General features: G+C 42.9%; 2 long non-coding RNA genes across 6 annotated transcripts; one reads left to right on the top strand and one right to left on the bottom strand.

Annotated features, from left to right (window-relative positions):
• Positions 1-1,492: 1,492 nt before the first annotated feature.
• Positions 1,493-4,338, bottom strand: LOC307216155. Of its 4 annotated transcripts, none has more exons than XR_013838952.1 (4): positions 4,280-4,338; positions 2,251-2,344; positions 1,720-1,816; positions 1,493-1,617 (listed from the first exon to the last, which is right to left on the bottom strand). It is a non-coding gene; the product is annotated as an uncharacterized lncRNA (long non-coding RNA). The 4 variants fall into 4 exon arrangements; XR_013838953.1 differs by lacking the exon at positions 4,280-4,338 and adding an exon at positions 3,992-4,120; XR_013838954.1 differs by lacking the exon at positions 4,280-4,338 and adding an exon at positions 4,021-4,039.
• LOC307216156 lies at positions 4,303-19,672 on the top strand. 2 transcript variants are annotated; one of them, XR_013838957.1, is made up of 5 exons: positions 4,355-4,427; positions 8,240-8,360; positions 11,366-11,568; positions 12,158-13,451; positions 17,631-19,672. It is a non-coding gene; the product is annotated as an uncharacterized lncRNA (long non-coding RNA). The 2 variants fall into 2 exon arrangements; XR_013838956.1 differs by lacking the exon at positions 8,240-8,360 and having other exon boundaries at positions 4,303-4,427.
• Positions 19,673-19,965: the final 293 nt, after the last annotated feature.

Below are 19,965 nucleotides of genomic sequence, written 5' to 3'. Positions count from 1 at the left end.
GGACAAGAGGAAACCTCTCTAGGTAGGGAGTTCTAAAGTCTCCCACTTGAGCCAACCAAACATGGCTTTGGAACTGATAGAACTGATACTCCATAGATGGTCTCATGGTCCCTGTTCCAGATTACCATTAGGGCTTGCCCAAGATGAGTCCTGTAGCACAGGGCAGCTAATGTGGTGGCTTCCAGAACTTGTGGGCTACAGCTGCCATCCTCCCTGGTCACTGGTCATGCTTGCTGGGGCTGAGCGGAGTTGGGGTCCACAGTATCTGGAGGGCACCAGTTTGGCTCCACCCACTACTCATGGTATGTGAAAGCTCTACGGTGGGCTTAGGAACTAGGGCACAGAAGCTTTTCAGATTTTTTTTGTCCTGCTGCCCCATCTGTCGCCGTGCCCAATAACAACTCTCTGAAAGTACCTCACAAATGGCACTCCAGAGGGGGCCATTTAAATTTCTTGAAGCATCCACTCGTATACCATTTTGCTCAGAAGAACCTTAGCTCGAGAACACAAAACATACTTTATGTGGCTCTGAAGTGCTTTGTGGGGGCAATGAATTGTGCATGCCCACACTAGGCACCCTTTGAAAGCAGCGTTAACTGCCTTGGATGGGGCATTGCAGGTCAACCAGGGCAACGTCCCATACGAGGGAACCCTCTGTTTATATGCCTCTCTGCTTCCCAAGAAGCATGTGCCAGCTCTGAGGACATGGCTGTAATTTAGAGCAGGGGGAACGTGAGCCAAATCTATGCATGCCTATGCAGAGTTTCTTGCACAAAAAGCCTTCTGTCCAAGAATACATCTTTAGCACTATTATTACTAATTATTGGTTTCCTTCTCCCCCTTTAGACTTTAAAAGGGGGGGGCTATAGGGATGGGGAAGATTATCCTTGCTTATAAATGTGTGAAAATGGCTACCAACTATGGAAAAAATGAAATAAAAGCAATTAGTAGCTGAAATGGCTGCTGGCGTAGCCACAAAAGCTTTTCAGTCAAATTGCTTCTTGGCCTAACAGTTTCTGTGGCTAACATTCAAGTCCGTTTCTTGAGGCTGGCTCATCTTTATCACACCATCCTCCTTTGGAAGAGGTTTGTTAAAATGGTCTGGAGTTTAAAGAGGATGGATTTGGTTGTCTCAGACAGTGCCTGAGCATGTCAGGTGGAACCCAGCCCTCCATTTTATTCACTGATCATAAATTAGTTGCAATGAAATTGGGAAAGTTACTACCACATTCACCCTGGTGTTACTGCGTTCTTCAGGCATCAGCCGATGGGCTCTTACTCTGGAAACATGTTTTGAAGCTTGAATCTCTGACCTAGATCTCAAAATTCCTGTGGTAACGTATGTTTTGGCACATAAACACATTTGGACTCTGCTGAGCAAGGACTTTGCTCAACTCCAGCTGGGTTTTTAAATGTTTCTTTAGCCGATAGACATCTTTTCCTGAAAAGAAATCCAGTTCCAAAATGAAGGAAAACCAATTGTACAAGCAGAAACCTTAATCTGGTCTTTATTTTGTTTTTTTCTAATTAAGAGAATTATGCATATTTAATTAGTGTAATTCTGGCAGCAGAATTGGCCTCCTGTCAAAATCTATTTATTTAGATCATTTTCTTGCCCTAAAACAAGGAATCAGGACAACCATTAGGAAACAAAGTAGCAAATCCTGGCAGTAAAAAAACAATACCATAACATAAAGGTTATCTCTTTATTTTTGTTACCTTGAACTAGAAAAAGAAAATAACTGGCCAGATGTGAAGATCTTATTAAGTGCCCATTTTGTAGATTTCATCTTGGACAAACATACTTCTATTGTTCCTGGAAAAGGGGGGATAATGGTCAAGGGATGGGCGGCAGATTTGTCTGCCCAAAAGCCCTCTCCATCAACTTCTGCTACTGGTGGAACAAAGAAGCAGGTCACTTTCAGGACTCTAAGATGGAATCCAAGCAAGTTAAACATACTTAAGTCAACTGAAATCAGCTCCATTCTACATTGTGTTGGCTGGCAAAGTAAAAAGTAGGTGTAAAAAGGATAATTCCTTGGATGACAAGATCCAAGTTTGAGGCAAATACTATTTGGTGAAAGAACAACAGCAGAGATTTTAAATCGCAAAATATACAGCAAAGTAAAGCATGGAAATAAGCATGGACCTTTACAATATGTATTTCCAAGTGAGTTCCAAAGATAATACCCTCTTCCCCCAACATAAGAAAAGACCACACATTTAGTAAGTTAAAAACTGTTTACTTACCAAATCTCCAAAGGTCAGGCTCATTTTCCATACATCAGTCAGAAAGGTTGCACAGACGGTGAAACTTCATTTAATTTCAAAGTGGTGAAGCTTCCTAAATTATTGGTATGGGAAGTCAAGAGTGACTTGTGAGAGCCAGTTATAGATAGGTAGCCGTGTTGGTCTGCCATAGTCAAAACAAAATAAAAAAATTCCTTCCAGTAGCACCTTAAAGAGGTGAGAGCCATGCAGTCTGAGCTTGGAGAAACTGGCTAGCACCTCCTCAAACACTGAGCTTCTCTGGTAGTCTGGGGGGGGGGGGGTAAACAAAGGCTTGATTACCTAGTCTCTCTCAAAGTAATCTAAGCCTGGCAGGACAGCTTACTCTATGATCTTAACTCCTTAATGCATTCGTTAGATTTAAGCATGTTGGTTATATGAGGCTGGTCATCCCACAAATTGGACTGTAGAGTTGGTCTGGTGCATGATACCTTCCTCGACCCTCATCCCATAATGCCTTCGGGTGTCTGTTCTCAAATCAATCCTTCAAAATGCAAAATGTCCATATGTTCAAATTTTCTCTTATTTTCTCTCATTTGTTTCGGCTAAGAACTCCAGGGACCCTCAGTTGTCATTTGTTAGTTTCTCCCATACTTGTTCCTGTGCTGCTCTTTTATATTAGCAGAGAAACAATGAAGGACAAAGAGGAGAGAGGAAACTTAGGCAGCAGAATACCTTGGGCCATCTCTGGCCAGAGGTTGGCCTACTTCTCACCTGTACACCTGAACCTTTTCCCAAGTGCAACAGCACCCTGCTTTTCCCGTGCCCAAAGAAACTAGAGAAAAGCCAGGCAATGCCACACACAACATCCCCCATTACAGTCACCAATAATAATTATTTTTAAAAGTTCTGCAGATGGTCTCCCTTTGCCTAGTCCCAGCACACCAATGAGATCACTCCACTGAGCAACGACGGTCCCTTTTCACCCAGACCTATGAGATCATCACCATCTCTTTGCTGCGTAAAATGATCACAATGGAGCTTTTCATGAAGCACGAAGCAGAGAGGGAGAGGAGGTCATCGAAAGCACCAAGAGGCTGGGATTCTTTTTTAAGGTCAGGGACCTTCTAAGGCTCGAGTTTCATGGCAAATGTGTTGGTGACAGAGTCCACTCACACACACACACACCACATGCCATCATTGTCATGAGGCAGCTTGCTTTTCTTTTCCAGTGTATTGAGGCCTGCTAATTGACAGTTGGTAAGCATGTCTCCAAAAGCCAGGGCCATGCGTGTGTGAGAGTTGGAAAGGAGTGCAAGGACGGTGAGGGAGGGGGGGAAATACTCTGAAGCGGCAGATGGCATTCTGCCACGTTCTCAAAGAACGGCTCGCCTGCGTGTCTAGCTGTCTGCTTGAACCTTACCACAAAGTGCAGACTGGCTGCCCAGACACTCACAGACAAAACCAGTGTGGCAGGGAGGAAGAAAGTGGGGAGGGGGAGGTTGAAGCCTCTCACAACATGGGGCTTCGCTGAGCCAGACAGAGGGGCATTGCTCCCTTACTAACCATGTGGTACGTCAGGTAGAAGTGTATTTAAGAGGACCGAGGGTAAAAAACAGCAACATACTAGTCACGGGAAACTGAGTTTGTTCTGGATGAGTTAGGAATCTGTTTTATCTTCCCTTGAGCATTATTCCCCATTGGCTTTTTAAAAAAGGTTTCCCCTTCTCTTCCCCCCACCCACCTTGCCCCTGCTGCTTACATTTACATCCCCCTTTTCATTTTCCTCACAGTAAATAAATGATGCCAAGGAGTTGCCCAGACTAGTTTTCGGCACGGCATGCATGCTAATGCCCTACACAATGGAGCAAAAGGGAGAAGATCTAGAATTTTCTGTGCCAACTGCCACAACGGGACAAGGTAGCTGAGGAGAATTCAGCTCAGCTTTATGCTGCTTTCACTTATTGGACTGAATCATAGAGTCCTAGGGAGGAGGGGTAAGGGCTCATCCACTCCTTCACTTGATCTGTATTTTGATCATATTGTATACTGATTACTTTTTCTCAGGCCCAAGAGCTTTTCTCATTATTCCATGGCTGGGCCTTGCAAAACTCTGATCTTACCTGCTGAATCAAATCTTATCAGAAACGCAGAGAATCTGAAGAGAGATTTTGCTTAGCCAAGCTTCAATTCAGCAGGTAAGATCGAATTTCTGCATGGCACAGCCACGGAACAATAAAATTATGTAATTATGTGGTTACAGTTATCACATAATACTCTACATTTGTAAGAAATGGATATTTTAGTGCGGTGGCAGCTGCACTTTGGAACTCCCTGCCTATTTTGACATCAGGCAGGTGCCTTCACTGTACTCTTTGCAACGTCTGCTAAAAACATGTTTTGCTTAGGCGAGCCTTTCCAGACCTGTAGAACATTGACATGTGTTTTAATCTGGTTTTCAGCTTATCATTGATTTTAATTATTTTGGGAAGGTACTAAATTGTTCTCTCTTTTTTGCTGATTATTTTGTTGCTTTATTCTTTTTGTATTCCACTTTGAGGTTTCTTTTACAATCAAGTGATAAATACACTTTATGAAATAAATGAAATGGATGGATGGAGGAAAACTGACACACACTAAAAACACACCAGACAATATAAAATATATTTATTCTCCATTCCACATTTAGCTCACAGTTGCATGTTCCACAGGAGATAAGTTGCCCGTGTTAAACTGCCTTCATGAATCAACCACCTCAGGTTATTCACATCAGCTAATAGCTAATAGTGGAATCAGTTCAGATATTTAGCCTTGAGTTCTCAGGTATGATTTCTTGGTAGTGACATACATACATGTGTGAATGGGGAACTCTAACACAGCAGATGGTGCCTAAATATCTGAATTGCTACAATGAACATTCCTGCAGCCCAGACATTTTTTGACCCTTTCTCCTTGCCTTTAAGTGCCTCACTTCCACCGCGGCTCCGATGTATCGTAAGAAAATAATTGCCAGGTTGAAATGTTACCTTCTCTTCCATTATTTGGTAACATAATATTACTTACACATTGTACACAAGTGTATAATCAGATCTTTGAACCTCTAATTATATTCACTTGCCATTCCGCTTCATCCTGGACTAAACCTTAGGTACCACTTTTAAAATGAAAGGAAAAGCGATGGACTAAAAAAAGCAATGCCTTTTAAAAACTAGAGTACAAAAAAAAAAATGGCAGGTTGTTAGTTTGGGTGTGTTCATAAGGAACTACAGGCACTCAACATTAGGTGGCATGTGCAGGAACAGAAGATTTTAGGCACCACACAGCCCAGGTCTGAAACCTCAGAAGAACCTGAGTCTACATGGGAAGGGGTGGCATGAAAGCTGCCAAGATTATCAATAGACTCGTGCCTCAGCGTCATGAAAATAATATAATGCCCATCATGTGACAGGAGTGCAAGTCATTAGACACACACACCCCTCTTGTGTTCTGGTGCTACCTCTGAATGGGCAACTTCAATGTTCGCTCCTTGCTTCTGATTCTTTAAGCCAGACAACCCTTCCAGTGCAGGGCAATCCTCTGACAGCCCTTTAAATAGAGAAGAGAATGTATTTATTTATTTCAGGTATATCCCACCATCCCTCCAAGGAATTCAAAGAGGCATGCAAGCTTCTCCTGTTCCTCATTTTATCCTATGAGGTTAGAAGTTTTAAAAGTGACAGGCCTAAATCCTGGGTCTCCAGGCCCTGATCCAGCACTCTAACTGTTATGTACTGAGTTGAATAGGATCCAAAATGCAGCAGTCTGATTGGTCCTAGAACAATAGGATCCAAAATGCAGCAGTCTGATTGGTCTGCAGGAGCCACCCAATCCAGCTCCAGATGGAAGTGAATCCACAATCTGATTGGCCTACAGGAGAATCCCGGAATTAGCCAATCACATGCAGCCCATTGTGTAAATAATGTATATAAAGCAGATACTTTGGGGAAACTTTCATTCCTCCTTACCACTATGAGCTGAATAAAGAGCATGAAATCCACTCTCGACTCTGAGTATATTTCACTAACCATTATACCACAGTATAATGATTCCAGGGGTACCAGGCACACTTACTAGGGTCTGTATTCCTTTTGGACAAAGTGGCACAGCAGAGACTGTGGTGTCTTTATGATACATGGTGTGTATATACACACACACTTCTTTTCGTGTTCTTTGATCAAATGAACTGCCGGGGGCGGGGGTTCAACACACCTAAGCAGGCTTTCCCAACTCTTTGCCATGTCCACCCCCATTGCCCACCCCCTCCACACACACCAGAAGTTGTGCTTGAGGTTGGGCTCTAATGGCGTGCAATCAGACACAGTCGTGCAGCGGAGGAAAAATTTGAAATATCTGTGAATATCTGTGTGCTTTCCAGAATTGCATTTCAGAGCACATACCTCAACAGGCTTTAAGAGTCTAGCAGAATTTGAGATGCATATTGCTTGTTATATATAAAAATATATTACACACACATGATGACTTTATTAATATTTAATACATTTTAAACATAAGCATATGCCTTATAAAAGTATATGCAGTGCAGGAAATAATTCCATTTCCTCTTTTTGAGTAATTATGCCAAACTTTAACCTGTTTTATAAAGCTAGGCAATGTATATAGTGATGTGAGATATTATATATATATATAAAACTATATAAATATATATCTAGTTACATATGTACTTTTATATCTATATCACACGCACATGCACACACACACACACACACACACACACACACACACATATATATATATATATATATATATATATATATATATATGACACATTCTTAGTGAGTATCGTTGAAAACCATAACTAAAAAGTTATACTTGATATACCGGTACTGAAATGTGTTTATGCATAATCTGCTCTAGTGTATGTGTGTAAAAATATGAATATGTATGTGACACAAAGTTATAATTATGTGTTTTCTGATGGTGTAGAATTATGGCCCCTTGTTAGCGTCTTGCCCATGCTCAAAAGCAAGATCGGACATTCACAGGAGCCAGCATGCATAACAGGTTAACAAAAGATATAAAATTTGCCCAGAAAAAAACCAACCTGTTCTACAAAAGAGATCAGAACCTATAATCAGGGTGTCTAATATAATCTCATCTGAGCTGCCTGTTGATCTTACTAAAAGTTAGTGGGAAAGCTCAGCAACAAGAGCACACACTTTGCTTGTAGATAGTCTCAAACTCAATCCTTTGGCTAATGTGCTGCACTTGGTTTGATGCAGGCATGGCCAAATGTGGCCCTCCAGCTGTTTGGGGACTACAGTTCCCATCATCCCTGACCACTGGTCCTATTAGCTAGGAATGATGGGAGTTGTAGTCCCAAAACAGCTGGAGGGCCACGTTTGGCCATGCCTGGTTTGATGGATGGGATCTCAACTTGTTCAGGCACGGCCAGCATCACTGAGCACCTAGCAAGTGTCAGGTGGTAGGTCAAAGGTGCTGAGCCCCACTTCCCATACTGGCATTGCTACAGCTTACCTGGGCAATGCTGGGGTGGGACGGTGGTGAGGTTGGGGCTGTGAGGATGCCCTAGCTAGAGTGCTGGATTTGCTCCACCAGCATTTCACACAGCCATGACCTTGCCACAGCCTGGTCCAGGTAAGCTGCAGCAACCATAGTGTCCGGAGGGCAGCCTTGCCCAACTTGCCACTAATGCAAGCACCAGCTGAAGCTCTCATCCCCAGTGGCAATCCCTGGCCCATATGCGAGAGACACGTCTGGTTTTGCCGCTATTGGTGCACCATGGTGTTGCTTCTCTCTGCACTCCTCCCAGCAGTCATTCCTTCTCTGGTCAACAACTGGATGATGACAACAACAAGTCAAAAGGGGCCTATTGAGAATCTCTTTCCCAAGGCTTCCAAAAACCTGTATGTGAACTACTGAGCAGCAACCTCACTTGATTAGCACATTTGTATTTATTGAGAATAAATACCATTTGGTTTTCTTACAGCAGATCCCATAGCTACTTGCTCAGAAGTAAGTCTCTGAGTTCAAAGGGGCTTACTCCCAAGTAAATGGGCCTAGGACTGCAGAGTTAACACCGAATGGGAGCATGCTTCAGACGTGGAACAATGGTAAGCAAACAAAATCAGTGACTCTCCCTCCCTTCTTTCTCCAGGCCTCCTCCCCATCTAATGGCTCATGAAAGAGGCTGAATTTAAAATGGTTTTGCTGGGCTAAGAAATCATTTCACAAAGTAGCACTTGGCTGAAAATGTGGCCACGTTTCTCTAGCCTGTAATTGAGCAAAGGTTTCATTTCCTCCCTGCTGACTGAAGCCTGTGGCTCCATGACCGGTAGAGCTGCTCAGATGACAAGTGCCACACTGACAGAATCTTTTACACTTTGCCCTTTAGACTTGCTGTGAGCATAGGTAGATGATAAGGTGGTTAAAAACGCACCTGAGCCTCATCTAGATCTGCAGTTGCCAGTAGCACAGCAGCTGTTATGGAAGATTGCCCTAAAATTGCCCACCTAGAGGCAGCCAAAGAACAGAGACCTCTATTCTGCAAAGAACTGGAAACCCACAAACGTTTACACTTGCTATTATTAAAAAAACAAAAAAACCAACCCATTGCCACCAAAATAGGGTTCAACTTGCTTGACCTGATTGCCAGTAGCCTGGCTAATTGCTATTCCTACATGGCCAGTTTTAAAAGAATAAGTTTGAGTGTTGTTGCATATGTTTATATGCATTAACATTTGCTCACATCTGCAAATTAGCAAGGCCCCAGCATTTTTCTCTGGCGCAGGTGGAAACCCTCGAGCCTTGCTGAAATCAAGCAACACTCAAGTAACATCTTAGTTGCTTTTATGAAACTGGGGCTTGGGCTAAGGAAGTTGTGCTCCGTTTGTATGCAGTGTGTCTTTGTGTCTTCTAGACTGCAATACCATGCACATTCGCCTGGGAGTAAGCCCCATTACTGGAACTAAATTCTGAGTAAACATGCCACAACTATGCTGTCAGAAATGGTTTTTACACTGGCTTTTAGCTTTGTGTGAAACTTTGCCTGTTTACTAGGCCTGTTTACTCTTTTTTTTTAAAACCCACTAATAATAATAATAATAATAATAATAATAATAATAATAATCTGATTGGATCCAGTGGCCTGCCAAATGCCTCTGATAGTGAAGTCCTACACATGGCTGCTCAAAAGTCCCATTGGGTTCAGTGGGGCTTAGTCTTCAATGAGCCATCATGGCCTGCAGCTATTGCTAGACCTATATTCCATGAATTTATCTAATTGTTGCTGGTTTTTTAATCTTGATAAACCATCTATTCTGAACAAATCAACACTAGAGCAGGGCGCCGGTTCCTGGGGGCAGAGTGCTTTTGAGCCATTCTTGCCTCCCCTCCCCCATGTCCCCAAAGTGCAAAGGCAAAGTGCCGAGCAGGGCATGGCTCCAGAGGCTGACTCCTCCTCCTCTTCCTCTTGCTGCTGCTGCAGAGCAGAATGAGTGTCTAAGTAGCCTCCTGCTGCTGGTAGTCCCAAGAGGAGGAGGAGGAGGAAGAGGAGGAAGAGGAGAAGCCACTGCTGTGTTTGGCTTCACCACTGGAATTTCTCAATAGAATGTTCCACACATGCTAGACTGCAGAGTTGTCTTAGAAGGATAGTCCCCAATTTCTGTAAGATTTGGTGTTTTCTGGAAAGTAAACCTGAAGCTCCTTATTATTTAATATTTCTAAAGCTGGGCTTAATGGGAGGGATCACTGCCAGTTTGCTTTATAGAAAAGGTAAAGGGACCCCTGACCATTAGGTCCAGTTGTGGCCGACTCTGGGGTTGCGGCACTCATCTCGCTTTATTGGCCGAGGGAGCCGGTGTACAGCTTCCGGGACATGTGGCCAGCATGACTAAGCCACTTCTGGCAAACCAGAGCAGCACACAGAAATGCTGTTTACCTTCCCGCCGGAGCGGTACCTATTTATCTACTTGCACTTTGACGTGCTTTCGAACTGCTAGGTTGGCAGGAGCAGGGACTGAGCAACGGGAGCTCACCCAGTCACGGGGATTCGAACTGCCAACCTTCTGATTGGCAAGTCCTAGGCTCTGTGGTTTAACCCACAGCACCACCCGCATCCCATAGTTTGCTTTATAAATCCATCCAAATAGAAGGATAGCATTGTGATGGTAGCTTAGCATAATTCTTGGGATGGGGCAGGGGGCTTATATTAAAAAGTATCTGTCAGAAAGGAAACCCTCTCCCCCACCTTGATCCATCACCAAGACCATCTAGGTTAATGGCTATCATCGCATCTCATAGCAATGAATTCCAAGAATTAATTATGCACTGCACAACCAAATTCTGTTGCATAAGCAAGTATGTGTCATATAATCAGCACCCATTGACAGAATGGTAAGACCACCTGGTTTGATTTTATTTTAGCTTGTCTTCTGTGATTAACAATAGCAGCTAAACACAATACAGGTGTTTAAATGAATTGGAAAACTATGTGAATTAGCAATTGACCAAGAATCTGATAAAAAATAAAACCAGTAAATACTGTTCCCTACAACATGGGAATAATAACATGCTAAATACTTGCTTCCTTTGGCAGAATGTTTTGCCTACCAAACCAATTGTGATGCCCTAGAAGGGATCTGCTCCAATTTTCACCTGAAAAGGCTCTGAAACACTGCTATAAAATAAAGCTGTGTTTGAGGAAATGGATCCCTTGACTGAGTGCCCCAGAAACATGGCAGCCTAACAGACATAAGATATTGGGGGACGGTAAGAGATTCACTCCTAAATAAATGAATGTGCTCTTCTAATTATACTGTACAGTTCCAATTTGTATTTGAGGAGGACATTTCCATAATAACAAAGCTGGAGCCTTTGGGCGCTAATGACACAGATTGGTCCTGAGGTTTCATTTCTTTGTTACAAAAGTCCTTCCAGTAGCAGCACTTTGATGTTGGACAGCATGGCAACGCACTCTGTTTGTAATACGCATTTTCTCCAGCTCTCCACAGTGAGTCTGAAATCAGCTCACTAGCTCCAGTTTAGACTGCTGCACTGTTTCTAAGGCCTAGATTCCTCCCTCTTTCTTCCTCTTCTTTCTTTTTATCTTTTTCTTCAGGACCACACATATCAACCAGTAAGTGTTTCTCTGCTGTAGAATAGGAGAGTCTGCAAACAACTGATAAGTTTGATGGCCTCAGCAGCTGCTTTTGAAAAAGAAAAAGAAACCATTTCAAAATAATCTGGCTTCAAATTCAGATCATGCTATAGGAAGAGCTGAACCATTGCCTAGAGTGGGATTGGATGAGGGTAAATAAACTGGTAAGACAGAGTTGGTGCCTGGTTTATAGGGAGTGGGGTAGCATTTCACCTTGAGGTCTGTAGGTTCAATCAGATCTGTCCTTGTCTTTAGGAGCTCACGTGGCCTTAGTGGCATTAAACCCCTTTCATCAGCTAAGGCTGGTGCACTAGCTGTGACCTCGTCCAGGCAGAGATAACCTAGCCACAATTTTTCATGTTCCAGTGACACACCTTTTAGAATATTACAAAACTCAGTCTATGGGGCTGCCCTTGAAGATAGTTCAGACAGTACAATTAGTACAAAATATAGCATCTAGGTTACGTACCTGGCATATGGCACTCATCTTCCCAGCCTTGAGTGAGTGCCCTGGGTCCCAGTCCATTTCCAGGTTCAATGACAACCCCTTCACCCCCTGCCTGGTTATCGGTTTGTTTTGTTCTTGCTTTTATTGTGTATTTTGGTGTATTTTGTGTTTCTGTCTTATATTGTTATGCTGTGAACCACCCTAAGATAAATAAATAATAATGTCAAATGCTGGCTTTAACTTTAAAAGCCCTAAATGACTCTGGAGCAGGGTCCCTCAATAATTAGTTTCTCCCTTGTGTGCAGGTCTCTTCATCAGAGGCCCTTCTATCGCTCCCACAGATGTGAGGTGGATTGTGACGCAGGACAGAAACCCAGACACATCCCATAATAAGCCATTGCAATGTATTAAAAGGCACAACCTGGAACCCTGGCAAACTTGAAATTGCCAATTCATATTACACTGATGTTTGGTGAAATGTACAAAATTTCACGAGAGCCTAGAGAGGGCAGTGCAGAAAACAGATATATTATCTTCTATTGCCAAGCAAGAAAGACGCAGATACAATCAAATACAAATGCATTGCAATATAGTCCATTTATAAATTGTTTCCCATAGAATATCTCAATGCAATTTCACAGTAAAAATAATTCCAGATTTTAAAAACTATTTCAAATCCAATACAGTTATCCTGTTCATGCAAGGACTTCCACTCCCTCTCCTCTCCCCATGTACCCTTCTGCCCCCCAAATCCACTCTGAAGGGTTGAAGGAGCCCCAGGGCAGATTTGAGAATGTGAAGGGCAGGAGGGGAAGTTGCATTGTGCAAGCAGAAGTCATTGCCCTACAGGGATAGATTTGTTGAATCTAACACGCAGACAGTGATGAAAATATATATGCATCTGTGAACACATGCATTCTGTGTGCGTGTGTAGATTACTAGATTGTGAAACAAGACTCTTGGCTGATAATCATAGCTAAACTAAAATTGTTCAAATAATCCACTTCCCTTCCCTTGAACAATTGAAGTGAGCAAAGGGACAGGAAATAAGGAAAGGTCAGATTTGCATGCTTTGTTTGTTTCCTTAGATTTTCCATAGTTGTGGAACTGAATGTCCAGCATTTGAAGATCAAGTTCACCCTTTAGGCTTGCAGTTGCAACACTCTTCAGAATAAGAACTCAAATGGGGCCTTTGTAAAGAAATAGATATACACAAAACCCTGCTCTTGAGTGATGTCAAATGACCTCTCTACCCTCCAGCCTAAGCTGCTTTTCCAGACAGTGGATCAATCACTGTATTCCTAGGAGTGGTGTAAAATTCACCTTTTAGCAGACAGAGTTTGGCCCATCTCACTAGGGACCCGAGCCGTGGACACTCAGAGCATCATTACATCAACCTAAGAGGAGAGCAGATTCCCTCTGCAGTGTAAAGAGACACCAAACTATTCATTTCTCCTCTCTTTCTCTCTCTGTGTCAGTTTAAAACCCTTTAATTCATTATATAGTACTTTGCAAACCATAAACAACTTAAGAAGGAATACTCTTCCTAAAAAGAACTTGGCCTCACCCAAACAAGTGTCATGGAAGACTGACTTAAGAGTAAGTAGGCTAGTCAAAGTGATTTGTCAATCTCGGCTTTAATGTGCAAAACATTTTCTAATCCTCCTGTCATTCAGCCTCCCAATAGTCTGTCATTCCCATTTTCTCTCATGGGATGCTGAACTCTGAGGGCCAAATGAGATGTGGCAACAGAATGTATGAATCTCTCTCAGCTCTCTCTAAACTTTTGGAAGTAGCAGCCACTGTGTGTGTATGTGGAGAGGGGGATTGAAGTCAGGACTGCAGCATAGGGGAAGAGTATTGAGAGTTTTTTGCCAGACAGCATCCTGGAACCCACATAGGTAGGGCATATGTCACCCAGTTCACTGCTCTTAATTGAAGTGCTAGGAACGTGATGAAATCTGTCTCACATTGAATACAATGGGGCTTTGAGGAGGGGGCTTCACCTTTCGCTGGGTTGGACCCATTATTTCTTTTAAAGGTGTGCATCCTGCCTTTCCTTCACTTGATCTCTTAGTTGGCTTGCATAATTATAAGCCTGTATAAGCAAAACAAGTGAAAAACAAGAACAGACACACAATTATTGTGAGAATCACTGTACAAAATGGCAGATCAATCAAATGCATTCTGTAATTACCATCAATCCATGGGAGGGGTAATTTAAAAAAAAATAATCACCAGGCACTTAAGGGATAGAGAGGTGGGCGTGGGAAGGGGACTGAGACAGGTATGTTTGCTTAGGGAGTTTTCATTTATTTGTGCATTTATTAATGCATTTATTTATCAATTTTATATTCCGCCCTTCCTCCCAATGGAGCCCAGAGCAGCAAACAAGTGATAACAACATCTTTAAAGTCACCCAGCACCCATCTTGTCATCTTTCCTGTCCTGAACAAAAGCTGTGTGTTTTGTTTTGTTTAATTGCCCCCAGCTTTTTAATGCTTTTACATTTAAACCCTTCCTTACTTGGGTGTTTGTACCACCAGTGCTTTTTTTCTGGGAGGACACAGGGGTACGCATACCCCTAAACATTTTGTGAATCTAAGTTTGGCCCCATTGAGGGGCAATATTTCAATATGAGTGGGAAAATGAAAGTACCCCTAAACATTTTTTTAGAAAAAAAGCACTGTGTACCACTGAGCTCACTGGCAGTTGCTACTTAGTATGCCTAGGGCCTCGATGCACAGCTGTGATCAAAATCTATAATCCTTTCCAGGTTTGGTATTCTGCATTATGCTTTCGTATCATTAGAGTGTTTTCTTTTTGTTTACTACACAAACCTATTTTGTTTGAAGCTGTTTCCTTGATGGAGATAACAAGGTGCCCTGGGAATACCTATCAATCCAGCAGGGAAGGTGTGGAATAACAGTCACAGAAACACATAAAACAAATGAAGGCTTAAAGGGGCCACAACAGAAAAGTCCCTGTCACTGGTGGCCATCCACCCAGCCTCTGAAGAGGGGTGGGAACTGGAGAAGGGCCTCAGCGGATGATCACAGTAAATACACACGCTTGTGCCTCCACATTTGCTCAAGTAAGAGATCATCATGGCCAATGTACTGTCCTCTGAATCATTTGCAAGCGGACTCTTTAATGGATGTGTTTACCTATGCCCTGGAAGAGAGGCAACTGGACAGTTGGGAAATCAAAGCTATTTATATTATGTTGCTACATTTTTATCCTGTTCCTCTTGGTCAGGGTGACATGCATGGCTTTCCCCTCCCTCTTCCATCCTCTCAACTAGGGATTGGGCAGAAATTCGATTCAGCATCTGAAGGGGGTCTTACTAAATTCGCACTTTCTGAAAAAATGCATGAACTGAAACACAGCCATCCTTCAAAATCCACCCTCTCCCAGATTTTATAGTGCGTTTTCTCCAGTCAAGCAGTGTGTACAGAAAGGGTAAAGTAAATACACATGCTAGTGAAAGCAGTGAAATGACTTTAGATGGGGGAAATATTTATGGGGGGTTCCTTTTGGGGGGATTCCCTGCCCCCCAGCCCTAACTTGAGCTTCCAGGAATTGAATCTGAGATTTTCTGCATGCAGGGCAGATGGGCCATCACTCTGCTATGGCCGTTCCCATAGAATATCTTTATATGGTGAACTTTGTTTAGAGTTCTTAATCTTCCGAACCTCTTTCCTTTTCATATTGTTTTTCTCAATATTGTTGTTCTGTTAGGATGTAGTTTCAATGAACATTTTAATTTCTGTAAGCTACTCTGAGTAACTGAGTTTATTAAATAAATTGGACAGGATTGAAAACTTTGAATACATAAATTAAAAAAAAAAAGAATTACTTCTAAAGAACACCTGTACCTTATTTAGACCTGTTTTCATTCAGACATATAACAGCACCATTATACAGCAATATATGGCAAAATCTGCAAAGGCTGAGTTTATAAGGTTTTATTCATTTCACATTTTGATAGGAATTTAACTGCCTCCCTGAATGGACAGCATTTGCTTCTACATTCTTAAGGGCGGGGTGTGCTTCGTGTTCTTCACAGTATTTGAGGATGAGTCACAGAGAATGAACTACCTATCACTCTCTGAAAAGGAATTTCCTTCATACAAAGAACTGAGGTCAATCTGTGATGGAGGGAGAAGCCAATAGATTGTAGATGGGGCATAAAAGTAAACTTTAGTTTCCACAGCTGCCTTCTGGCAGCCTGGTTGTGTAAATGCATTTTATGGAGCAAATAGCAGCTGTTGACCCCACTGCAATTAAAGCTGTATCTTAAGCTAGGGCAGAGGTAGAGGCATTCAGCACTGTCTTTTAGGTTCTTGCAAACCCTGTCAGATAGCCTTCCCCAACCTGGTGCCCAGCAGAGGTTTTGGGCTGGGCAGGGTGGGAAATGCTAAATAGTGCTGCCTGCTGTGTGCCAAGGTATTACAGCTACCTCCACTTTTTGTACTCTAACTTTCTTCAGAAATGTCCAGTTGACTTAGCTTTCATTGTTTAGTTTTTTTAAAAGAGTATGGGGCCCCTGCTAGCATGGGGCCTGGTACATGTGTATCTCTTGCACCTCGCCGTTAGCAGCCCTGAACATGAGTAATTCAAAATTTCTCTCAGTGAAACAGTGAGGTCACATCTGTGCCATACATTTAAAGCATTCTTACACCACTTTAACAGTCCATGGAGAAGCTTGGGAATGTAAAGTGCTGGGAATTGTAGCTCTGTGAGATCAGTGCCAATGACAAGCAACAATTCATGGAATTCTTTGGGAGAAGTCATGACTATTGAAAAGATATAAGAAATTTCTGTTTCAAATTTGTGAGGTTGATGTGACCTGAATGTCAGGCACTACACTACAGGGCGTGGGGGGGGCACCACAGGGAGCTGTAGGAAGCACCGAAGTCTTTAGTGCAGTGGCTGCTGTGCATCTGGGGTTGGGATTCTGGGTGGCAGGGGAGCTTGTGGGCTTGTTGGTTCCTTGGTTTTTCGGGTACTGCAGTGGGGCGGAGCCACTTCCAATCCCTGAAATCAGTGGCTGCCCTAAAAAACTGAGGCGGACCTACCTCAGTTTCCCCTCAGCCAGCCCCCACCTGCCTACCCCGCTACTTACAATCAGTCCAGGGGGTTTCACTGTCTGTCAGCTTCTTCCTACTTTGGTCTCAGTGTTAACTCCAGGGAAGGGGAGGGGGTAGAAGTAGAATTAATTGACTATGCCTCCCATTGGCTCTGGTTCCACCTTCTGTTGGGGCTTGAAGCCAGACACCCAACTATTCCCCAGTGCACACCAGCCACCACTGAAGCAGGTGGAGGGATGTGTAGAAAGGCAAAACGGACAAACAGATGAAGGGGAGGAAAGCACACAATGAGAGAGAGAGAGGTGGGTGGCAGAGAGAGAGCTCGAGAGAGAGCTCTAGACAAACTCCACCTACTGCTGACTATAGCTCCACACACTCCCAGCACCCAGCCCTTGGCAGATCCCTGCTGAGAGAATGTGGGCCTTCATAAAAAAAAATTTTTTTTTCATGTCCAAGGCAAAATCTAGTGTGCTACTTCATAGCTTCTTTACTGGCAGCTCAATATGCAACATTTATTGACTTAATTGGCCAACAGTAACTATGGCCAGGACAGTCTAGTGTGGCTGCAATTTCCTCTTGTCAGTAGGATGTTAATTAACCAGCCATTGGCTCTGTCAGACACTGCACCTCAGGCTGTTATGGTATTCCTGCTCCTGTACCTAACTTGCATTTCCTCTATTTTCAGAACCTCACCACGTCCTCTTCACCTTCTGGGCCTTGGCACCTGCCCTTCAGCTTTGCTTGGAACTTAACCTAGTTCAGATCTACTGCCTTCCCCTGAAAAAGGGATATATTTGCTGTAATTACTTGCACAACCTTTTTTGATTCTATATATCTGAGGTTCCACTGAAGCTGCTTGGTTCCCAGTTCCTACTCTGCTGGCGATTATTGACCATATTGATGGATTAAGGCCAGGGATGACAGATTGCTTCCCTCACCCTGAAAACTCCAGGCTCAGTGACAAAAAGACAAACGGTGAAGACACTTTTTAATGTAATTCCTTCATATTTTGCCAGTGTTTTGTTCCTGTCCACATTTGGCCACAGCTGACTTTTCTCCTTTGCTTTTACTCTTCTCTGTTTGTAGAATGTAGCTTGTAAAACTTTTAGCTGGGCTCTCTAAAGCACCGTGTATATTGATAGTACTCCAAGTACCAGAGAGAAGAAACAACCAGGCTAACTGTCTCCCAAAACTATGACAAAAATTAAATAGCCCGATGATGACATCACTGCAAAACAAACAAGGCCACCATTTTAATACCACTCATGTTGAATGCAATGAAGATTAACAGTATGTTTATTGCTTTTTGAAACAAACAAACAAACAAACAAACAAACAAACAAACAACCCAGGTTGGTCTTTTCTAATGGAAAGTTGCAAACTTTACAAAACAGATTAAATTTGTGGGGGGAAATGTACAAAGATTTTCGAACAGAAGCAGATCCAGTACAGTGGTACCTCGGGATGCGAACGGGATCTGTTCCGGAGCCCCGTTCGCATCCAGAAGCAAACGTAACTAGCGACGGGACGTCTGCGCACGCGTGCATCGCTTTTCGCCGCTTCTGTGCATGCGCGTGACGTCATTTTGAGCGTCTGCGCATGCGCGAGTGGCGAAACCCAGAAGTAACACACTCCATTACTTCCGGGTTGCCGCGGAGCACAACTTGAACGCACTCAACATGAAGCATATTCAACCCGAGGTATGACTGTACTCTATCTTCTCAACAGCTGGGTCACTGTTGCCTACCAGGAACGGTGGGGCAGTAGGGAGGTCAGAATGGTGCAGATGCACCACCAGAATCAATCTAGCACTCTTCTATGGCACCAACCTCCCTGCTGCCTCACCTCCCTCCCAGTAAGCAACAGCAACCCACCTGCAAGGAAGCTAGCTTAGTGGCTCTACCCCAGCTGATAAGTCGCTTCTGGATTTGAATGGCTGTAGCCCTCCAAGGAAAATAGATGCTTTAAAGATGGGCTGGTAAGAAAGCACTGTCATTTTTATGAAAAGCTTGGAAATATTCTTTGTACCCAATATTCACTCGCTTCCCGGAATGGCCTCCTAGAGGAGGTTCATCAGGCCCCAACATTTCATTCTTTTAGGCTAGGGATGGGGTGCCCTCCAGAGGTTTTTGGTCTACATAACTCGCATCAATACTGACTGTTGGCCATGATGTCTGGGGCTGGTGGGAGTTGAGTCCAACAACATCTGGAGATAGCAGGTTCCCCAACCTTGTTTTAGGTGCTTGACTAAACCATGGCTCTTCCAGAAGGCTTTCAGTTGATTGTTCCTCTTGGCTTTGTTATACTAGTTATACTACGGCTCATATCATTTTATTGGTGATACTTCATCATATATACATATATGTGTATTTATGATGTGTTTTGAGGTATTGTGTGGTTGCTTCTATATGTTTTCCAGTGCTATGATATCATTCTTGAAGATGGAACAAGTAGAACTGTACACGGTCTTCCAAATGTGGCCACACTGGACAGTTATGTAGAAGCCCAAGGGGTCTGGCAACTTTATTTTCAGTGCCTTCACTCACAATATGCTAGCTACACATAACAATGATAGCAAGATAAAGTATGTCTGAACTGTTACCCTCTCACTTTCCTGTGTTCAAATGGCATTGTTTCCATCCTGCTCACTTTTCAAATTCCGTCTCACAGGATTGTCATGACATGATTGCTGCAGTCAGATAATATTACAATTGCACATAGTGAATATATATATATATTTTTTTAATGGAAGACACAAGATTTACCCACCCGGGAAGAATGGCAGATGAAGTTGATGGACTATATGGAATTGGTGGAAATGACTGGCAGAATCCGAGACCAGGGAGAAGAGTCGGTGGAAGAAGACTGGAAAAAATTTAAAGATTATTTACAGAAATATTATAAAATTAATGAATGTTAGAAAAATGATGGAATGAAATTATATGGCTTTAGCAGAAATGAGGAATTAGGTATAGACAGATTGTAAATGTATTAAAGGGAAAAAACAAGGTTAGAATATG

This window comes from Podarcis cretensis (genome assembly GCF_951804945.1).
Source record: "Podarcis cretensis genome assembly, chromosome: 5".
In the NCBI taxonomy this organism is placed as follows: domain Eukaryota; kingdom Metazoa; phylum Chordata; class Lepidosauria; order Squamata; family Lacertidae; genus Podarcis; species Podarcis cretensis.
The sequence above is the reverse complement of the archived record's forward strand: the minus strand, read 5'-3'. Positions and strand labels throughout refer to the sequence as shown.